At 42.1% G+C, this 21,563-nt stretch overlaps 1 long non-coding RNA gene across 3 annotated transcripts in view; it reads left to right on the forward strand.

The window, feature by feature from the left end:
• Window positions 1-21,563, forward strand: part of LOC130403251 (uncharacterized) — a 59,722-nt gene that overhangs the window by 9,442 nt on the left and 28,717 nt on the right. Inside the window, exon 3 of one of the 3 annotated variants that reach the window (XR_008904079.1) lies at window positions 12,721-13,599. The exons of the other annotated variants lie outside the window; for them this stretch is intronic. This is a non-coding gene — a long non-coding RNA (uncharacterized LOC130403251). Of the gene's footprint in view, window positions 1-12,720; window positions 13,600-21,563 lie in introns of those variants that run through there. 3 annotated transcript variants of the gene reach the window in all.

The raw sequence follows: 21,563 nt of genomic DNA on the forward strand, positions 1-21,563 counted from the left end.
CATGCACCTATTCCACACTAAAGCATATATAGAGTGAGTTCGAGGAAAGAGTCTATACCGTTATCGTCCACAGCTTGAGAACGGGCAATGATAGTCACAGTGCTTACAGATAGAAGAACATAGTAGAAATATACCAGCACACATGGTTTAAAAAAGAATATTACAAAGATGACAAAACTCTCAACAGAGACTTCCCTGATAATAACAAGATATGTGCGTGACATGCAGGCACAGCGTTTGTTACAGGAGTAGAGAATGTTCGGACAAGGACATTGATAATTGAAAGGAGGATACATGGCACAACTCCCAATCCTGACCTAGTTTACCTGCATCCCTCAAGGCTCAGTCCATGGTCCCATTCTCTTCCTTATCACACCTAGGTTGATGTTACCTAGTTATATCTCAAAGCCATCCTTGAGTAGATCAAAGCTAAGATCCGACAACCTTCTCCAACTTAGCAGCAGCAAAACAGAAATTCATCATCAAACCCATAGTAACACCATAACCTCCCTCAACATTGCTGATGTCATCCTGGCACACTGGCAGCTGTTGTAACAAACATTGTGTTACGACCAGGCTCAGCGAGCACAACATAGACAGGAGTCCTCAATTGATTAAAGGATAAGCAAGATATGTATGAGAAATAAGATGAGAATACTATACCAATATAACATGTCATCTGTATAATCAGTGGCGAGTGTAGTTTATGGATGATTGGAAAGTTTGCTTTGGGGATATTGTTGTAGATGGCTGATGTGGATCCCCATATGAAGCCTGCAGGCCATACCTTCACAGGTGCACCCCATCAGCTGACAACCCCCTCAGCTCCGCCCACTGGCTCCATGCACAGATAGGCAACCAGGAGAACCAGCAGGAAGATAGAGGGTCGTCAAACCTCGGCCTCATCAAGGCCTATCAAGAACATCTGTAAAATATCCTTCTACCATCTCTGCAACATCGCCAAACTCCACCCTGACCTAACAACAGCTGAAGCCGAGTAGCTCGTTCATGCGTTTACAAGCTACTGCAAGAGTCTCCAAACAAACTGCTCCAAAAACTGCACAACATCCCAACAAGCAGCACTGCCCGGATCCTGGGAAGAGTCTGGAACCATGACCACATCAACCTCACCCTCAAGTCTGTCTCTTGGATATCAATCACATATCACAATGACTGCTTGCTCACCATACCAAGATGCCCCCACATACCTCACAGACCTCCTATAGCTCAACAAATTCCCCAGGGCCTTCAGATCTGCAAGCTGTAACCTGCTCGTAAATTTTTCTTGTAAAGCGTCTCTGAGATGCCAAAAAGCTCTCTATTATTCCAATCGATTATTATTATTATTATTAGGAATTTCCAACTATTGGTGTGTGTGAGCTCAACCACATCGACCCATTCCTAGTTGAACACATCCCATACAACTGTGTGCAACTAGTCACATTCCCAGCAATGGTATAAAGGGCTTGGATATGCTCAACCACAACCAGTAAAGGCATTTGTGAACTTATAAGCTTTCTAGTAATTTTCTTTCTGTCGGGTTTAAGGTTAGTAAAGTAACAACAAAATCAAGTGTCTATTTGTCTAGTAAATTTGATTTGAATGGAAGATTTACCTTTTCTATCCATCATAGTTGCATCAGTACATTCATAATAGGGTTCTTCCTTTGAACCAACGGTGTCCATTTATAATCCGAATGACTAAGCTTGTATCAGCACATGCACCCAAATTAAACAAAAGGGCATAGTGCATGACTATCCTTTAAAATGTGTACTTACACTAGCCTGAAAAAAACACAGGTTTGCTGTTTGTATGTGTTTACATGTAGTATGTTTTACATAGTCCTGGGGCTTGAGCCTGCCGCGCCACCTGTCAAGTAGCAGGGTCGATGCACACATCATGTTCTTCTTATAGAAGTAGCTAACCGAATCACTTCTTGTGTGGTATTAAGAACCTACGTAATATAAGGAGGAAGGGGATGCAGGTAATATACCACAAGCATGACAAACACACACAAACAAGGCCTATTTATATCACACGTGGCATGGGTAAGCCTGGTACTATAGACAAGATCAGTCTTTTATTTTGTGGGGCTTTTGTTCTTAACATATGTAATGCCGCACTAATCAACGCACGGCAGTGAGCGGTGCCTATTCGAACCTGATATGATAAATAATGCAAATGGAGCACCCTCTGCAAATGCCAGACAAAATAGTGGGTAGCGGAGAGAGGGCGCGGAGCCGAGTGGGGAGGACGAGAGAGTGAGAGCTGGCGGAACCAACTGATTGTTGTGCTGTCAAATTGATTTGCATGAAAAAGGGTGGCCTAATTGCAGCACTTAACTGCAACGTTCAGATAATACAGAGCAGGATTACTTAAGGACACGGAGGGGCTTTCATTAAGAGGAAGGATTTCCTGGGTGTCTTTGAGAGACACTCCAACAACTTCTATTTCACAAAGGGCCCTTTTACTACAGCATTTCACCCCAACACGTCTCGTATGCTGTATTCACCATAGTACACACATACAAACTGCTCTCTGAGCAAAATATTAGTCTTGACTACCATATTTCTGATTAAAAGCTCTGGTGTGTTTTTATTTGTTGAATAAGGGATGTGTGTTTTAAATTAGGCAAAGCGATATATATTTTAGTGTGGCTATTAAAGGATTTGACCGGCCTGCTATGACCTCAGGTTAATTGTTGACATTATCTGTGTCGAGATTTCAATCTGCCGATATTTTTGTTCAACTCCGCCCCTCTTGCGCTGTGAGTGTGTGCCGAAATTGGGCAGTTGGACAGCCAGCCAGTGTTTGGCTTCTCTCAAAGCTGTATCTTTGTTTGTTTAACACAAGTAAGCGCATACGAACTGGTTGTGTTCTTAAATACTGCCCACAAATGAACAAATCCACAAGTTTTGATTCTGTGTAGTACCCAACACTGCCCATGCTCACGAAGCTATAAGAATAAGGCGAACGGTTATTATTCAGAGCAAAGATGGGGGCATTTATTTACGCAATGGGATATTTCAGAATCCTGAGTTTAGACCAACATTTCAATAAGAGTAACTGTTGGAGAGGTCTTCTTTAACTGATTGGAACGCAGCCTAAGCATACAATTTTAAATCAAAATGAAGTGCTCAGTTCCTGTTGTATGAATGTGTGAATAACAAGACTGGCACCTGAACACAAAGAAAACTTTTTCCCACTGAGCCAGTCAAATTCAACCGGTGGGTCGAAGCAATAACAAAATCACAGTTTGATTCAAAATTCAAAACCAAGCTAATGACCTGGACATTTTAAATACAGGCATTCTATCTGCACTCCTCTCCATCTCCGCACAGTGGGCATGTAAACACAGAATTGCAACTTGTGGATTAGCTCCTTTGTTGGATGTCAACAGCTCACAAACTGCCCAATTTCAGTATACACATACACCAGGAGCAGGGGTAAGTTTATCAAAAGTCATGTCTGATTTACATCTGGATAATGACAATGTCAACAATTGAGCTGGGGTCTAAGCAAACCAGCCAAAATTCTTTCATCATGCTTTGCAACCAGCCAATGTGAGATTTTAAACAGCTAGAGGTTTTTACATAGACATGTCCATTTCCCACATAAAACCAATTCCAATTGCATATTTCTGGCAGAATTTGGAATTTGAACAAAGGCTTTCCTATAGATTGAGTCATGTCCTTTCGGGTAGATTAGTTGGGGAAGCTGTGCAATATGCCTTTTTGTCCTTTTACAATTTTCCAATTTCCTCCATTCCTCACTCACCTTTCTCTACAACCCAGACTCCCATTACTGTTCCTCTACTTTCTTTAATTCCCATCTCCCATCACCATCTCTCCACTGTCTCAGTGTGATTATCCCTCCAGCTGCAACACGTGTGTCTCTTGTGATGGTAGGCAGGCACATCGTGTAGGTCCTAATGAAGCCAACGTGAGCAGCACAGAGCCTAGGGCTGGAGGAAGTCTGGTGTTTAACTTTGCCCCGAGATTGGCTAACAAGTCCACCACATTGAACAATGTATGGAGGAATAGGCACTTAGTTTTTTTAATGAATCATGTCCTGAAAGCCTCTACACAAAAAGAAAGCTAATCTATAAAAAGTCTGAGAAATAAAAAAGGCAGAGAGGTGCTTTTAGCCGTAAAAAGGCACATTTCCTCTTTTTGTTCTGTCCGTGATCGAGGTAATTCTCTGCATTTGCACTGAAAACACCACTAATGTCTTTTGCTCGTGTGAACAGGGAAGAAAGAAAGGGTCTCAAGGTCCCTATTAGAAGCCTTTTATGTCAATCATTTTCATACTGAGTATTCATCTATTTCCATTCCTCCTTGCCTCCCTTTAGATCCTTAAAACTGGACATAAAAGCAGAGATGCTATTAAACCTAGCTTAACTCTTCTCGCTAGGTGTTTCTCCGACTTTCTGGAAAAGTCCCACATTTGTAAAGCATTCTTTTCAGTCTGCTTATCTGAAAGCCGTCATTTTATTTTGAGATCAAAGATAGTCCATAGCAATTATGTCTTAATTACTATAGCACAATGGCGCACACCAAAACCAGGCTGTAAAATATGTTCCTTTATCATTTGTTTTTGCCTGTGAAGGTCTCACAACAGGTCTTATTGAAGTTATTTCTCATAAATTTGCTGCTTAAATCTGACCACGGTGTAGTTGATCAACTGTTTGACAAAACAAATGAATCCTATAGTGTAGCAAACAAGGTATAAATGATTAAGCTACAACATACCTATTTGGCTATCGAAATGCCTTGGGCAAATGCAAATTAAGCATTAATTACCAGAATAATTTTGTATAATCAGTATTTAAAAACACCAGCATGAAAACGATAAATGCTCTTTGTTTGGGTGGTGATGCTACAGCCTCTACTCCAAAGCAGGGAAGGGCTGAGGTTGGTGGTGGTGGTAACTGCCTGTTGTGTAATGAGAGAGTGAGCTGTCAGAGGCACGCGTGTAATGGTTCCCTTGCTGGGTGCCCCGTTCAGGCCCTATGGGAGCACGGCAGAGTCACACCATTTCTTTCAAGCCTTCTCCTCTCCTCTCCTGTTTCCCCTTCGCCCCAACCTCTCTCTCTCTCTCCTCCCCCCTCTCTCACAATCGGTGATCTCAGCAGAGACCATGCTAGACCTCTTGTATTGTTGTTGCTCTTTCTGTTTCTGTCATCAGTAGGACAGGCATTTGTCTTCAAGATACACATGCATGTACAAACAGGCACATGCACACCCTCACCCACACCCTGGCATACACACACACACACATTGAATCTCAGTGGTCATTTGGGAGGCCTCCTAGGAACCCTTCTTTACTGCTTGCTGTTGAATGTTGAGCAGCTGAGCAGTCATTCTAGCTTCACAGAATGTGTCAGACAGGCTGCACAAGTCGCTTCTATCTGATGGTACATCTCTTTCTACCCTGACATCCCTCATTATGTTGCAACGACAGCACTGCCACAGGCTGCATCCGGTTCATATTCCTCCCCCTACCATACACTCCTCGAAAGGAAGGGGAACGTCTAGGTCCATAAAACTGACCACATTCGTTTGTAACTCAAATGTTATCAATGTGGTCGAACGAGCATAGTAATGCAGGTGCTTCGGTACACCTTTTCAGCTCTTGCTAAAATCATTCTCATACTGGCTTTTGAGGCTATCATTATATTATGTAGGTTGATTGGTTGAATGATATCTGACCTCCACCCCACTTTTTAAAAAGATGGTAAGATGTAGCGGGCCTGCTCGATTGCTTTAGCAACACAGCATTAATACTGATACTGACTAACCAGGAACCAATTAATCTACAGACCTTGAACTCAACAGCAGTTAAATGAGAGAGCCTTGCTATCCAGATGGTCTAGTGTGGCCGACAAAAGTATCTCTCACAAGTGAGAGATAAGTCAATTATCTGTTGGAAACACAGTAAAAAGATTTGTATTTAGCATGACGACATTTTCGTCATCCACCTTCGTAAAAGTCTGCTTTGCTAGTATAATAGCTTTAGAAGGACAACAACTTTTGCATAATAATATCTAATACTAAATAAGCTTTGATATGGCATACATAATGGCATTCCTTTGTATCATGGTATAGCAATCGATAGATATGTATTCACAAAGTCACAGACATTGTTTGGACTGTTGCACACATTTTCACGCCTGAAAATGGACCTTACTGACAAGTAAACATTTTGATAGCATAGGGAAAAGAGTTGTTTCAGAGAGAGATAGCATTAAACAGACAGTAGCGAGGGCATGGGAGAACAATCCAGCAATACAAGCCCACACTGTGCTGCATGCTAAAGAAATTCCTTATGCATATTAAGTGGCACACTCTGCATAATATCTGCACAATGTGACACGCTCGGCCATACACGGACACCCAAATGGTGTGGCTATACCTTAGTGGTTTTTAATCGCTATCATTTGCATTCTCCCCAAAACCTGACAAGACTCATTTAAACTCTTTAGCTGTGGGTGCCATGCACGGTCCCACGTGTCTCGTAGCCTTCTGCGTATTAGTACTGCTCCTTGACTGCGCAGCAGAGGTGTGTGACGATACCAAACGAGGTCCTCGTTACCTCCCACTTGGACGGTGGAAGCCTTTGAAAGTACTACAGCGACATCTGCATGTGCCATGGCAATAAAGCGCCAGTCTGATACCCACTATTCGCTATATGCGCTGGGTTTCTTCTGCCAGCCTCCGCGCTGCCCCCCTCTTCCACAGCCCTGCGGCACTCATTACTCAAATTGCTAAACAGGGCTAATTGTGCGGGGCGTGAAGCTGACTTCATTTGAATATTCGGTGTATGGCTTAGGGGGAATTTGACTTACAGGCGTACAGGAAGGAATTAGTTAGGGAATCGGTAAATAGGAGTTCATAAATTTGGAAAACGCAAAGTCTCTTTGGATTATAATTATACCTGGGAAAAATTGCGATTGTCTTTCCTTTGAAGAAAAAGTCCATAACGTTTTCGGGGACTTTGGATGTTTTTTTTTTTTTATTCAAGCCATTTAGAATTCTATTATTCAGAAAATCGGAAATGGCATTGGTTTGATGCTGAAAATACAATTGCAATAAAGGGCAGATAGTGAGCACTGAGTCCGTAAACATTAGGATTAAGGGCTAAACTGTACCTGAAATGTGAGGAATGGGTATCTTTGTAATAATGTGTGGATTTAGTTTTTTCACAGTTTTGAAGATATCATAATCACAGTATTACTTTCTCTTTTCTGTCGTATTCATGATCCAATATCTGTGGCGCAGTCACCCCTGTCTCCTTGTCTCTGAACATTCAACCAATTTGGCTAAAATCTGCTTCCAACAGTCATTAGCCAGCGTCTTCTTACCCAATAAAGAATGTTAAAATATTACAGTTGATCAGACCAAATAGACATCAGAACAGGATTTTTATACATCCATAACTGCAGTTGGTTAAAAACAATCCCCTTTATAGTACATTTAAAAAAAGCAATCATTAAACATTTCCCGATTCTAATCGTATCCGTTTCTGCTACATGGATATATATATATATATGATACATATATAAACAGACTGTATGCGAAACGACCTCCCTCACAGATTGTCTGCCCCTTAATTATTCCGCATCTTAGTTTAGCCGAGCCCACTTTTTTAATTAATGTCAAATTAGGCAAATTAGCATTCGGCAGGTTGCCAGAAAGCAGGCGCGCGGCTTTGAAGATTGTCATCTCATAATGAGTTGCTTTTTTTTTCTTTTACACTTTGGTCTCCTCCATTTCCACAATCTCGCTCTCCAGCGGCGGTTGCCTGTATGCCTTAGCGATTTAATGATATGCAAATGAAATATGCATAAAACCATTCTGCTGCAGGATGATTAAGCACAGAGGACATTAGCCAGTGCCCGCCACAGTGTCTGTTTTCTCCTCTTCATTTCGCTTCAGCCAGACGCCGGGAAACGGCGCGCTAATGACGCTCAATACTATTAATGTGCGAACGCTAATCATTTCAACATCACCAATAATATCCAGTGGAGAAATTAGAATCCAGGCAGATTTTCGTCTCGCTCCAGTTTAAGTTGTAAGATCCAGAGCCATGGGTGGCAGATGTCTTCATTGGTGGTGTGGTTGTGTAGAAAGAAGGCAAAGAATGAGTCTTTTCCAGAAGAGAGCACTTGAACATCACTGGCAGTGCAGTACCTTTTCTTTGCTTGTTTGTGAGGGCTGGCATTATTTGACTACTGGCATATAACGAAGGAAGAAAAAATATGCTCCTTCTTGCCTTCTCCCTCACTCACATACACTCACTCCACCCCCATTCCTTTCTGCTTTCTCGTGCAGCTCTTTTTTTTTGTAATCCATTTGTGTAATGAAGACATGGCACAATTAGCATCCCCCATGGAATCAAATAAACGACTGATCATCCAAAGCTCATTAGCTCCGAAAGATTATATCCACATGCGAATGTCAATGAAGGGTACGGGGGAAAAAATAGCAAAATTACAAATTAGATTGTATTTCGTTCGTGATCGCGATTGTGTGAGGTTATTGTAAATGCCCAAAAGATGCCACCATTCCATCTGCCCTTGCTGTGTGGAGGCAAAGCAAGACTCAGGCATATTGGTGGTGCATGCCAAGGTAGGGTAGCAAGCACAAAGATCTTTTAATCCCTCCCTTTGGATGACTTCTTCAATTATTCATATTCCATAACCATGCCCCTTGTCCAGAAATCCAAGAAGAATCCAAATATTTAGGCCAATGGAGGTTTCCAGAGACTGATGAATTCCTAATCATTCCTTCAATTATTGTATTCTTATTAGCAATTTAGAAAAAAAGCTGGTGAAAATCCTAAAATGTATCAAAGCCTATAAACCCACAATACAAGGCACTTGGTATGTTGGCATTGGCTGTGCTTCACAGGAACACAGGATCCAAACATTTTAAGATTGAAGGATGTTGAAGGAGATTGCGAGAGGTTTCCATGGCCCAGCTGCCCCCACCTCAGTAACTTCCAGGCCAGCAAAGAGGTCACATATTCTCAAGTGTCCCAATACTGCATACCCTCTATATCCTTTCCACTGTCCATCCTGGATCTGTGCCATCCTTGCCACCTAGTCCTTTTGGTCCAGTTTCAGTTTGGAGCCCATTAATCCATTTGGAGACTGCAATAAATGTAGATAAGCCATAGGCAGTCCTAGTTTTTCTTGTTCATGCACAAATTTAGTAAGGATAACTGTAGTTTCCTTTTACCTTTCCCATTTCCCTAGCAAATGTCGGTGGCGAAACGAACCCAGAATGTGTCATTACATCCAAAAACAGTTAAAATGACGAAAAAATAAGTCCCATCTGTCCGTTGATTTTAATTAGTTTTGGCACTTCATTAGTATGCGTCCTCATGTTTGCTGTTTTTTTTTTTCGCTTTTTTCGTCTGTGTCATTGTAAACAGCTGCCATTGAGCTTCTGGCATGGTCCCTAGGTCTGCTCTCCCTCCCTCTCTTGTCACATGCAGGCTGGCGATTGGCAGATTGGCAGCGTATTGGACAGCAACGCCTTTAGTAGAGATCCTACACCACCAACAAGGCTGGCAGCCGCTGCAATGAAAGACGATGGTGGTGAAAATGATGAGGCAAAGGACGGGCTGGGGTGTGGTGGTGGTGGGGGAGGGGGGCGGGGGGGTGTTGGCACAAAGAGGTACCCGCTTTACACCCTCCTTCCAATTCCCAACACCTCGTTGCTTTTGTCTTGTTCGTCATGTTTGTTGTTTTTTTCCACCCTGGCGGGTTCTCCTGTTGGTTAATTAGCCCAGAAATCCTTTTAATCGTGTCCGTCACGCTAATTAACAAAGCAAACTTTGTTGTTGTAATTAACCGTTTGAACGGTTAATTATCCTTTCTTCTTTTTCCCTCTAAACTTAAAACAAGCGACCCGTGCATCGTATCCAATCGCGTTGATTTGGTTAAAACGCTGGCGTCCCCCTCGCCGTTTGTTTCGTGGCAGATGCCACCATATTTCCCAGTGGCACACCTCTTAAGCCGGGAGATCGCCGATAGTTGTCCCGTTGGCATTTTCCAAAGCGATGACTGTGGCATGAGTCTACAAACAAGGCTGCTCACGTTCGGAATCGGTCGCAATTGTCCAAAGAAGTACATCCTCCTCGATTGCCAACGAGCAGTTGGCATGGCGTGTTCTGCCCTGCTGGCTGGCTGATTGCTTGGCACAGAGTTGTGCCTCAGCTGGTAAGAGACTGAAGAGAGGGAGAGGGAGCAAGTGGGAGGGGCCTCATCTTATGCCACCGCCGCCACCCCCCCCCCCAGTTATCTCTAAAACAACAACAACCTGAAGTTTATTATTTGTTTTACATCGCTGCCGTTGGTCCCAGGTGCCCACTTCTCCGCCAATTTTCTCCCCTTGCGTTGATCGTGGCATGGGTCATGTGCCATCTTGAGTCATCTGCTAAAATACTTCATGACGGGTAACCGCACCAAACCCTCCGACAATATGGCACCAGGCGATAAGCGTCACTTAGGTCCCGGAAGCACTCCAATAACTCTTTAGTGAGTATCTTGTCTTGGGTCTTCTTCTTGGTCTGCAAATGTATGTATCTTTTTTCCAGGGTGGCATCAAGTTGATGAAGGATTCTGGCTCTTGATTCCATGTTTTCCTTTACTTACAATCTTTTGCAATAAATTCCCAACACCGTGGCACGCAGCTCACCAAATGGCGCCGCCCGATCTGTCTGTGTCCCCAGCTGCATCTAACCATCTACCCACGGGAGCAAACCCAAGTCTGCCTGGGTACCACAATTGGATGGATGGCACTGTGCCAACTTCTCTCTACCATCAACTGCATTCGCTCTCTGTTTCTCCCATTTGCCCAGCCCCTTTCTCCATCAGCCCCCCCCCCCCCCCCCCCCAACCACCCCTGTGTAGCCAGCCTCCTCTCCTCTCAAGCGTTCTTACCACACGCTTAGTACCCCCACCCCCCGCTCCCCCATTGCCCATGAAAGCCATCTTCCCACTCACCACCCTACCCCCTTTTGTTCTATGGAGTTGACATTAATTAACGCCTCAGTTAATTGATTCTTAAAGGCGATGAATAAGGCTTATGTTTCTCATTAATCGGCTACTTATGGTCCGCTCTGCAGCATATGTCTTTAGGTTGCCTTCGCTCCATTCTACTCGGTCCTACGTCCACTGTTGAAAATAGTTTAGGGAAAAGAGAGCCAAGCCCGGGCATCAGCAGCTCTTATCGTGCTAAAAACCAGGGCAAGTATTGCTTCTATACTGAGTGGTCACCAGGGAAAGATATGATTGGATTTTAGTCTGGGGAAGTTTATATTTTTCTGCCTGAGAATGCAGTGCTGGAAATTTGCTATTTTCAATCAGAATCCTGTTGCAGCAACTTGCCATCCTCATTGCTATAGATTTTCACTCCTTTCCTCTTAACCACCTCTTCAGACTCCACACACCTCCTCCTCTCTTGCTCAGCCTATACTCATCGCATCACCAAGAAAGATGGCACGTATCCCATGCTTTTTACCGCAGTGGGTTTGTTTTTACTTTTCACGTAAAGTGGATTATAGATTTTTTTTAAAGATTGACCATGTGTTTGGATAATTTGCGATAGCGCACACTACGTACTTGCGGTAATTATCTTTTTATACATCGTCACATCGTTAGCATATTTTTTCTTAATTCCCTTGAATTAGCGATACATGTCAAATTTGATTAAGTAATTATTCGGCTATATTGCCTTTTCTCTTCATTGGCTTTTGTTTCAGGTTTTCGCTCGGAGGTTGAAAGCGAGAGACGGAATTTATTTTAATTATTTAATAACGTCCCCCACCCGTTGACGAAGATATGCCCACCGCCGTTAATTAGCAATCCCACAGCGTTGATAGTCAAGGTAGAGTAGACAATTAAAATGGAGAAATGCACATGCTTATACATACTGCATGCTAAGCTTCTGCTCTTTAATTGCGGAACATTCTAAATTCAAACATTTGGTCCGTTGTTACCTTTCCACGTCAATGAAAAAGTATTTGGGAAGCAATCACACTGCACTGCTAATTTCCTACGAAAAAACCTTTTGTTTTTTTTGCATTATTTAATAAAAAGGAGGAACTGGGCATCAAGGGAAATTCATTATGCAAATGGTGTGATATTTGCATAATGTCTTATTCCAAGCATATGCAAATGAAGTGTATAATTTATGAGCGCCTGTGTCTGTCTCATAGTGTTCCCATAACTTACAAAGAGATTCCCCCCCGCCACCCCCCCGTTCTTGTTTCTCTCGTCCTATCCAAGCTGGCATGACATGCGCCACACTCGCAGACCAGACTCACTAAACAAGCACTGACAAAAGGGCTTGCAAGCTGGGTACTATGACTGGGTGGGGAAACGAAAACTTGTCTGGTAGTCTTAATGGGAGGGAAAAAGAAGGGCGATGGTAGTATGGGAGGAATCGTTAAGGATGGTGGGGGCACATACATCCTTCTACAAAGGCTCAGTAGCAGAGGTTAATCCCGTAAAACAACTGCAGAAGCAAATAAGTTGAGCGACAGACGCACGAGAGCGAATGGGTGGAGCAACGGTGGCTTTTTAATAATTTTTTCCTCGTCGCCTCGTTAGTGGAATGTAATTCTTGCAGTTTTTGCGGTGCTATTCCATGATGCCATCGTTCGAGCTCCATCTCCGGAGCTGCTTCTTCTTCTTCTTCTTCTTCTCAGGATTTCTCAGGACACAAATGAGAGAAGCAGCTGAGCCCGGGGTAGGATGGAGGGGATGCAAAGGATTGAGAGGAGGAGGACGCGGAGCGGTGGAGAGAACTGTGCACTAGTGGGCTCCGTTTAGTCCCTAACCCGTACCTCTGGATGTCTCTGCCCAGACTGGTCCGACCCAAAGTTTACACTATTGTAAGGCACTGGGTACACCTGGAGGATCGGACACGCTTTCTTTGCCATAATAGAGTATGTTCTGTTAAGCAAAGGGCTCTCTAATGCCTAACTGGAATTTTCCTTGAAGCTGCTCCATTTTTTACATACACAACGTGATTGATCTGCTTTGCATTCTGGATCAGAGGCTCTAGGATAAAGAAAAAGTAAAGCCTTAATACGGTCACTTGGCTGAGTTTTGTATCGCTGCTAAACTATTTTTTATAGTGGATTCATATGGTTGTTGAAATCTTCTATGACCTTTTTTTAATGGTAACCCAACCAGCGTTTACACTGTTTCCCAAGGTGTGTGGCATAACAAGAATGCCATGTCATACTGTTGAGCCTGTATGCATGCATGTGTTACTGCCACTGTCAATGTGTTTGGGGGCATGCGAGTGTGCTCTTGTTAGTGTAATGAGTAAATTGTTTGAAATGTCCCTACACCATGTGAGCGCTGGGATACTTTCAGAGATACACATAACTTCAAGCAATGCTACTTTTCTGCTCATGAGGCCAGTTGGAATCCCCTTCTGAGTTTCTCTGCTTGTTGTGATATTGACACTATAGTGCATCTCTAATGCATTTCTGATTGTATGATGGTTGCTGATTTGTTAGCTCTGTGTTTATTGCCTATTCTATTACTTTATTGAGTATATTGCTGAAATGTTTTTTTTAAGTTATTCAAAAGTCAATATTTATTTTTGTTGTTTTTGTTGACATATGATTAATGGTTGAGTCGTTGGGCAATATATGGTAATTAATACAGTAGAATGAGCTCTTCAAGTGTACATGAAATTCAATTGAAGCTTAACTGAATCAGAAACCAAAAGTGTACTTTTACCTTCATACCTGTATGTTTGGCAACAGAAGTTAACCTCAACAGCAAATTCCCAAAGATTGAATAAGATGTGATCTGACTGGAAAGATGCATTTTGTGTTTGGAATACTTGATGATTAAAAATGCGTACTTCATTACATGTGTATATGTTTATCAGTTTGTGCCAAAGCCCTAACATTAACAATGCTACCCTATATTGTCAACATATTTCAGTCTTCATCAAGTTATCGCTGTATTGAATCCATGAAAATGAAAATATCAACGGACTATCAAGCTGGTTAAAAGACTTTGTGTTATAAATATAATACATAGGATGTGTAGTGTGTGTGTGTGTGTGTGTGTGTGTGTGTGTGTGTGTGTGTGTGTGTGTGTGTGTGTGTGTGTGTGTGTGTGTGTGTGTGTGTGTGTGTGTGTGTGTGTGTGTGTGTGTGTGTGTGTGTGTGTGTGTGTGTGGGGGGGGGGGGGGGGGGGGGGGGGGGGGGGGGGGGGGGGGGGGGGGTGTTCGTCCCTCCATAGACCAACCATGCCCTTAAAGTATTTGATCACAAGTACACCTGCCTACCCCTTTGATTATGGCCCTCTAATCATCTATTTATTTTTTAATTCATATTTCTATCTTGTGTAACTCAATTTCAGCAGTTGTATTGTATTATATGGTTTGTTAACTGTCCTTGTTTCATCTTTTAAATAATTCAATAAGTTGGTCCTCCCATATCATAGATAAATGACATATTTTTACTTATCTGCTTCTATGTTCTTCCATATGTCAGATCTTATAGCATTGAGCTTGATAAGCTGTTCACTACTTGCTTTTGACATCTGACTTGTTCTTAAAGTGGCTTGACTTGTTCTTATAGTGGCTTCGCTTGTTCTCATAGTGACCTGACTTGTTCTTATAGTGGCTTGGCTTTTTTCTTATAGTGGTTTGACTTGTTCGTATAGGGGCTTGGCTTATTCTCTAAACTTTCAGAGGTCAGAGATAGGAATTAACATGGAAGCACTTTTCCTAAAAGCCATTGCAAATCTAGCATCAAGCACAGCTGGTGATATCAAAGACGATGATCTAATTTGATCCCCTGTGTTGGAGATATTGTCAGCAGCTGGTGAAGGTGACATATCTCATCAGTTTGAGCAGGAGTTCTTCATACAGGGAGGCTAAGGAAGGAGGTTTGGTGGTTGATGATATATCCGACTCTGAGCTATGTCCCAGCTACGCGCTACACCGTCAACCTGATTGCGTTTCATGACCAGTTCTGATCAAACTACACAAGATACAATCTATTAGAGATGAAACGGTAAGAAAATGTATCAGGATTATAGTAGCCGAAATTATTATCGTTATCGTTCATCATATATATAAAGAATGTGCTGAAGTTGTTCAAAAAGTACTTAAATACATTCACCAAGTTTCATATTGAAAACCAGACCAAATGTTTTTTTTCAGGAGGAGCTTTAACCTCGCAGTCAAAGTTAAAGAAAATGTTCAATCAATCATAACTCTTGCTTCAACGTAGCCCAGGGACTTGAACCTCAGAACTTGTTTAGTAGCCTTGCTAGCATTACCCTGCGTTCACACCAAAAGATGCATTTGCTGCCCGAACGCGTTGACGCCTGAGTTTTGCGGCGCGTCAAATCAAGTTTTGCGGCGCGTCAAAGGTTTGCGGCGCGTCAAAAGTTGAAATATTTCAACTCGAGCAGCATTTGACGCGCCGCAAAATACGTGAACGCGCCCTTCGCCCGTGCCCGGCAGCGGGCACGGGCATGCCGCGCCGCAAATCAGATTTTGACGCGCCGCAAATCAAGTTTTGCTGCCCGTTTTCTCGGCAGCAAATGCTGCGGCAGCAAAGCAGCAACGCGTCTCTACATTCACTTTGAATGGGATCACGACGCGCGTCAACTTTTTGCATCTTTTGGTGTGAACGCAGGGTTAGAAGATTAGCATGGTCACGATAAACAAATTGGCTCATGCAACCACATGCTTTTTCTTCAGAAAATGCAAATGTCCACATGTGAAGTCGGTTGTGAAGTAAGCCATGCTAATGTCATTCTGTATCTTTTGGGGAATATTTCAGTGCAGTGTGTGTCTAGTTGTTTTTTCAGTGGCGTCACATAGTTAGTAGTAGTACCACTCCAGTACTACTCCGCCGACAACCACTCCAGACAATTGCAAAGCAGCAGACAATTGCTATGTCTGTATGTAGAGTCATAGGCTCACCATTCAACTCCTATCCTGCAACCCAGCCATTGATCAGCACCACGGACAGCAGCCGAAGCGCCCCATTGGTCAACGCTAATCTAAGTGCCTGCACTGGCCTCAGTCAAACCACCACAGCAATCATTTCTCAAAAACCAAATATCCAAAATAGGTGTAGCCAGCCTACAATAATAAATCGACGCAAAGGTATTTTACACACTATGTGGATAAGCATAGAAAAAATAGCCATTGCACAGCATAATATTATTACATCGAGCCAAATTATGTAAACAAGCTATGGCTGGTAGAATAGAAGAAGCTCAAAGGAAAACATCCATGTTTTAAATTGCTTAAGTTTCATTGCTGGAATTGCTCAGATAAACCAAACATAATAATAGCCGGTGATAGCTCTGCTTTCAGGGATTATACTGCCCCACCCTAAGCCCCGCCCACCGAAGAAGGTTATTGTTTACTAAAAGAGTGGCTTCATTTTTTTTTATATAGTGGCTTCATCTGTTCTTATAGTGCTTCAACCGTCCTGATAGTGACTTCACTTGTTCTTATACAGTGGTTACACTTGTCATTATAGTGGCTTCACTTGTTCTTATAGTGACTTCACTAGTTCTTGTATAGTGGCTTCATCTGTGATTATAGTGGCTTCAGTTGTTCTTTTGTAGTGGCTTCACTTATTCTTACAGTATCTCAAGCAAAACTTTGCATCCTTCCCATAATTGTAACAAACAAAAAGAGTGACAAAATAGCACTGTGTGTGTGTGTGTGTGTGTGCGTTGCGCCTGGCTGTTTTTCTCCTTGTGAGTGTCCTCTATCTATCTTGCAGCCTTTTCAATCTTCCCCACCATCCCCATCCCCACGTATGCATGTGCGTGTGCGTGTGTCCGTGCGCATGTGCATACGTGCGTGTGTGCGATGAACCAGAGACAAGTGCCACGGGGTAAACATGTCCACTGCTACGTCTGTGCTCCTGAATGGGTGAATTAAGCATGCACCACCAGGCTGAGTGGATGGATATTCTCCCAAGCACACACGCTGGTACACTCACCAACATGCACACAAATGTACCTTTAATGAGGCTAGGCCAGAAGCACACACCAGCCCAAGGGAGCTCGGTGCTGTGTTAAGAAACTGTTCAATGTTAACTTTAACATGCAATCCACACTCACACACTTGTAAGCAGAATCCTGCATTATTAAATGTGTGCCGGTAGGGTAATTAAGACTCTTGTAGTTCCTTCATAATTCATCTGCATTAAAAGGGGCAATTGTTTTGCTGGTATAAACGAGAGCTGGCACATGATGTGCTGGTCGATGAGCCAACATGACACTTGGCATGGCTGTCTTTGTAATTCTGTCTGCAGGCTGTGTGGCTAAATGACTGTGGAAGTGATAGAGGGGTTAATCGGTTGATTACAGCTAAAGTGCTTGACCTGGCTCAGCAGCTTTACCACAGGCCATATGCAAGGAACACTGGTTCTGTTTACTTAAGCGACTTGCACCCATCTTAATATTTGGATTTGAAAACTGTTTTCTTAGAAACGGTTGAACGATGAAGACCACCGTTTTCAGAACTTGTGCTGTACACCACATTCAATCTGGACTGAACGGTTCTTATACATGAGTAGATCGAAAAATGGTTCTAGAATCTAGATATTTATGTTAATTAGGCAGGGCCTTTATTATTTGGAAATACCGGGCAAAGGTCAATGATTGTCTCATATATAGCAAGCAATACCAATATGGAAGATACTTGTGCAATGTGTGTGTCTCATGATATATCTTACCCATATTTGTGCATTGCAATTTGTGCAATTTGTGCATTGCAATTAGCATGTTCTGAAGTAAAAATATAATATCATTAAAAGCAAAGTTGCATTTCATCACAGACGAAAGCTTGATCTGTACAAAGCATTTCCCACACAACAGAGCATAAGCCTATGTAATTATCTTCAATAAATGATAAACATAATAAAAGAGCAAAATGTAATCTTATATTAAGAGACAAATTATAAAGCTATACTATGCAAAATAATAAAAGCTCCATTAAGCTTCAACTTATTATGTCGCCATTTAAATGTTAATGAAAATATGGTGAATAGATATTGTTGCATATTCCTGTCCAATTAATTATGCATGAAACAAAAAGATAAATGAAATTTAATAAAGATGAGCAGTGAAGAGTGTTCAACTGAAGGATACTAATCTTTTCTTGAATAGTTTATGGAAAGGGAAGACAAACATTGCTCCACTGTTGTGATGAAAATGAGGAAGCTGGTATTCTAATTGATGCTCTCTGGTTAGGCTGTATAATGGCTAAGATAACAATATTACAATTAACTTATCACCTATTTACTAGGTATTTATGTTATTTAGTTGCCAGTATTTTCCTGTGAGCAGTAGATGAGAGCAAGAGACTTATTCCCCAAACTGCCTCACCGTGATCTCCATAATAACACATAATGCGTAGATTAATATTGATAATTTGGATTTAAGTCTTAGCCAGTAGCTGATCCTTTTATCCACCCTAAAGATCAGAACAGTTAGTAAATGGTTGGATAATAATTGGACATAAGCGGGCCATTGATCATGAATACTTAGTTACTCTCCCCCAATAACAGATTGAATAGGTTCTTACAAATGTGCAGCTATTGAGTGACATGTGCAGCTATTTAATTGACACTAGCAGGCAGTGTACTGGAAATGGAGAGCCAGTACAGAACATATTTGTTGCTAATATTATATGTCATTCGTATATCTTCAAGAAGTAATGACTATGACCCCTTTATGTTAAAAAGAAAAACATATCAATATATGTTTGAGCATAGCCCGATATGAATGAAAAACAGAACAAATAAAATCATTATTAGCCATCAGATCAAAACAAAAGATTTGATCGTGCACCATGGCCAGTTTGAAAATGTCATTTTATGAATTACAGGCCTAATGACAGCAAAGCTCAACTCATAATACCTTGATCTTTCCTAGACTCTCAATCAAAGAGTTCCATTCTTTTTAAAGGGATACTTCACCAGTGGAGATATGAAGGTTATATGAACTAAATAATTCTACGTATTATAAATGTGCAAAAAAAAATTGAGATCGGTTCATCCCAGCCTGAGAAAAGGCAAAAAAGTGTCTCTCTGGCTCAAAAGTAAGAAATCCTCCAACTACCACAGTGCATTGCGCCCGCTGCACCGCCCGCCTGTTTCCGTTTGGAGGGGGAAGGACCCATGGTCCTAGCGTGAGTGGTAGCGCGAGCAAACTTTGTGTAAACATATCCCCGTGATACGTTCTAGTTTAGACTTCTGCTCCTGTTTTTTCAAAGGCATCATTTGTATATTACTGTACAGCATAAAAAACATTTGCTAATTACAGTAGCTCAGCATATCAAGTATTTGTGCTCAACCTTTTCTCCCCAGTTGAAATAAGTGTTTATCCTATACAGTAGGCGTACTTTAGTATAACAGCACTCGGGTTAGTAAATAAATCAAAACAACCAACTTGAATTCGAAGTATTATTCATGAAAAAATATGAACTATTTACAAAAATGTAACGTGTAGAGTCAAAATAGTCACAGCTCATCTTGAGCATCTACTGTCTCCTGGTAGCCACGGTACTGCCCATCTTGTGCTGGGTAATTAGCTCTGATGGCCTGGACAACACAGAAAGAAAGAGAACAACATTAGCAAAGCAAGATAAATTATGCTTTGAGTAGCCTATACAGCATTACACAGACTTCAAGCTAACGTAACGTAGCCTATGCTCTGCCAATAAGATCGGCTACTTTCGGATAGCTACATTGTCAGTTTCCCCGGGACTCAAAACTATTGTAGTAAATGTGTTAGTAAAAAAAAAAACACTTACTCTACGCTCAGAACTCTGTTTCTCCCGGCGGGCTTTGCCTAGCGTTTCCAGTTCACTTTCTGGGTCTAGAAATATGTATCCAATACCCAACTGTTCAGATGAGGCGTAAAGCCTGGTTGAGAGGTTACACACATGGCCCCGTCCTCACCAGATTCGCAGCAGCCTCCTCCTCTATTTGTGTAAATTCTTCCTGGCTGTATTCTGGCTCCAACAATAGATTTTCAAAATCCACTTGGCTGTTTCACATTGCAAATTCCTCCTCTAGCTAAGCGGTGAAGAAACATGGCGGACATTGTGTTTACATCTCGTACGCAAGCTCCCGCCCCCCCTCATTCCTTATTGGTGGGCTCACAAATTTGTGGAAACAGTGGTTTGTAGTCCTCTGCACTTTTAGCAGGCAAGCAAAGTTCTCCCGAGATGACGTCAAACGCGTCATTTGACGTCATCTCGTGAAAAAATTATATAAGGAAAGCTGGGCCAGGGGAAGACTGGGTTAGACTGAGGTGAAAACTTTTTTTATGTTACAACAGTGATTTTATAATGACAGAACGCCGGTTCTGAATGGGTGAAGTATCCCTTTAAGTTTGAGTCCACACACATCGCATGGAGTATGTGGCTGTTACAGCCACATCCTGGTCCACTTTTAGTCACTTAGGGCCCTATCTTGCATCGGCGCAATTTACTTTCTCACTGGCGCATGTGTCGTGTCTAGTTTGCAACTGGCGCAGAGCGTTCTTTTCCCTCCTGCGCCACACGTCGGTAAATTAGGGAATGATCTTGTGCCCCAAGGGGCGGTTCGGCGAAAGGAGGAGGCGTGTTCTGGCGCAAACGTTCCCCGGTGCTATTTTGCAGTTTCAGAAATCACTTTTGCAGTTTCAGAAATCACGGCGCGTTGTTCAGATGCGATTTTAAGGGCGCATGCATACACTTTGCTTCTCTCATCTACCTAGCCACACATTCTTGGTAAATTATTTGGGAAAGAACAGCTGATACAGTGGTAATAAGTTGTACTTTTAAATCAATGCATCTGCAAACACCGTACAGCAAACACATATTTTCTTGACACAGACATCATGTACATGCCCATAACTTTTAGGATTGATGAGTATTTGATCGTGAGAAAACATTGTTTTACCGCGAGTGAGTGTTAAAAAGAATGAATGAATGCGGGCGCGCGTGTGTGTGTGCATCCATCTGTTTAAACACACACAAACTAAACACGTAACGCATTATACAGTCCATGCATATTAGGAACACAAGTCGATAACGATAATGCATACAATACTGAAGAAACAATGTTTATAATGTATTGCTTATATCATTAAATAGAACCACAGTTACCGCATATCATATGTGTGCTAAGTTTTCTTTGCCAAAATTTATTTGAGGACTCGAGATGGGAGCTGGCACTCTCATTGGTTTATTGCACGTTACGCCCAAACCACACCTAAAGATAATTAGGCTACTTCAGACCAACCCTTTTTAGATTTGTGCCGGACGAAAGATAAAATAGCACCGGTAAAATAGCAACATCGCCATAGAACCACCCACAAAGCTACTTGCGCCTGGCGCTTCTCACTTGCGTTTCAGACTGTTAAAATAGGGCCCTAAGTCACACATTGTGTGTTCATTGACATCCTGGTATTCATACAAGATACATGTTGCCTATCAATGGTATGTGGAAAAAAAAACGAAGTTAAAGTCTGGTGTTAGTAAATTAAAAAG

This window comes from Gadus chalcogrammus, chromosome 14, assembly GCF_026213295.1.
Source record: "Gadus chalcogrammus isolate NIFS_2021 chromosome 14, NIFS_Gcha_1.0, whole genome shotgun sequence".
Taxonomy (NCBI): Eukaryota; Metazoa; Chordata; class Actinopteri; order Gadiformes; family Gadidae; genus Gadus; species Gadus chalcogrammus.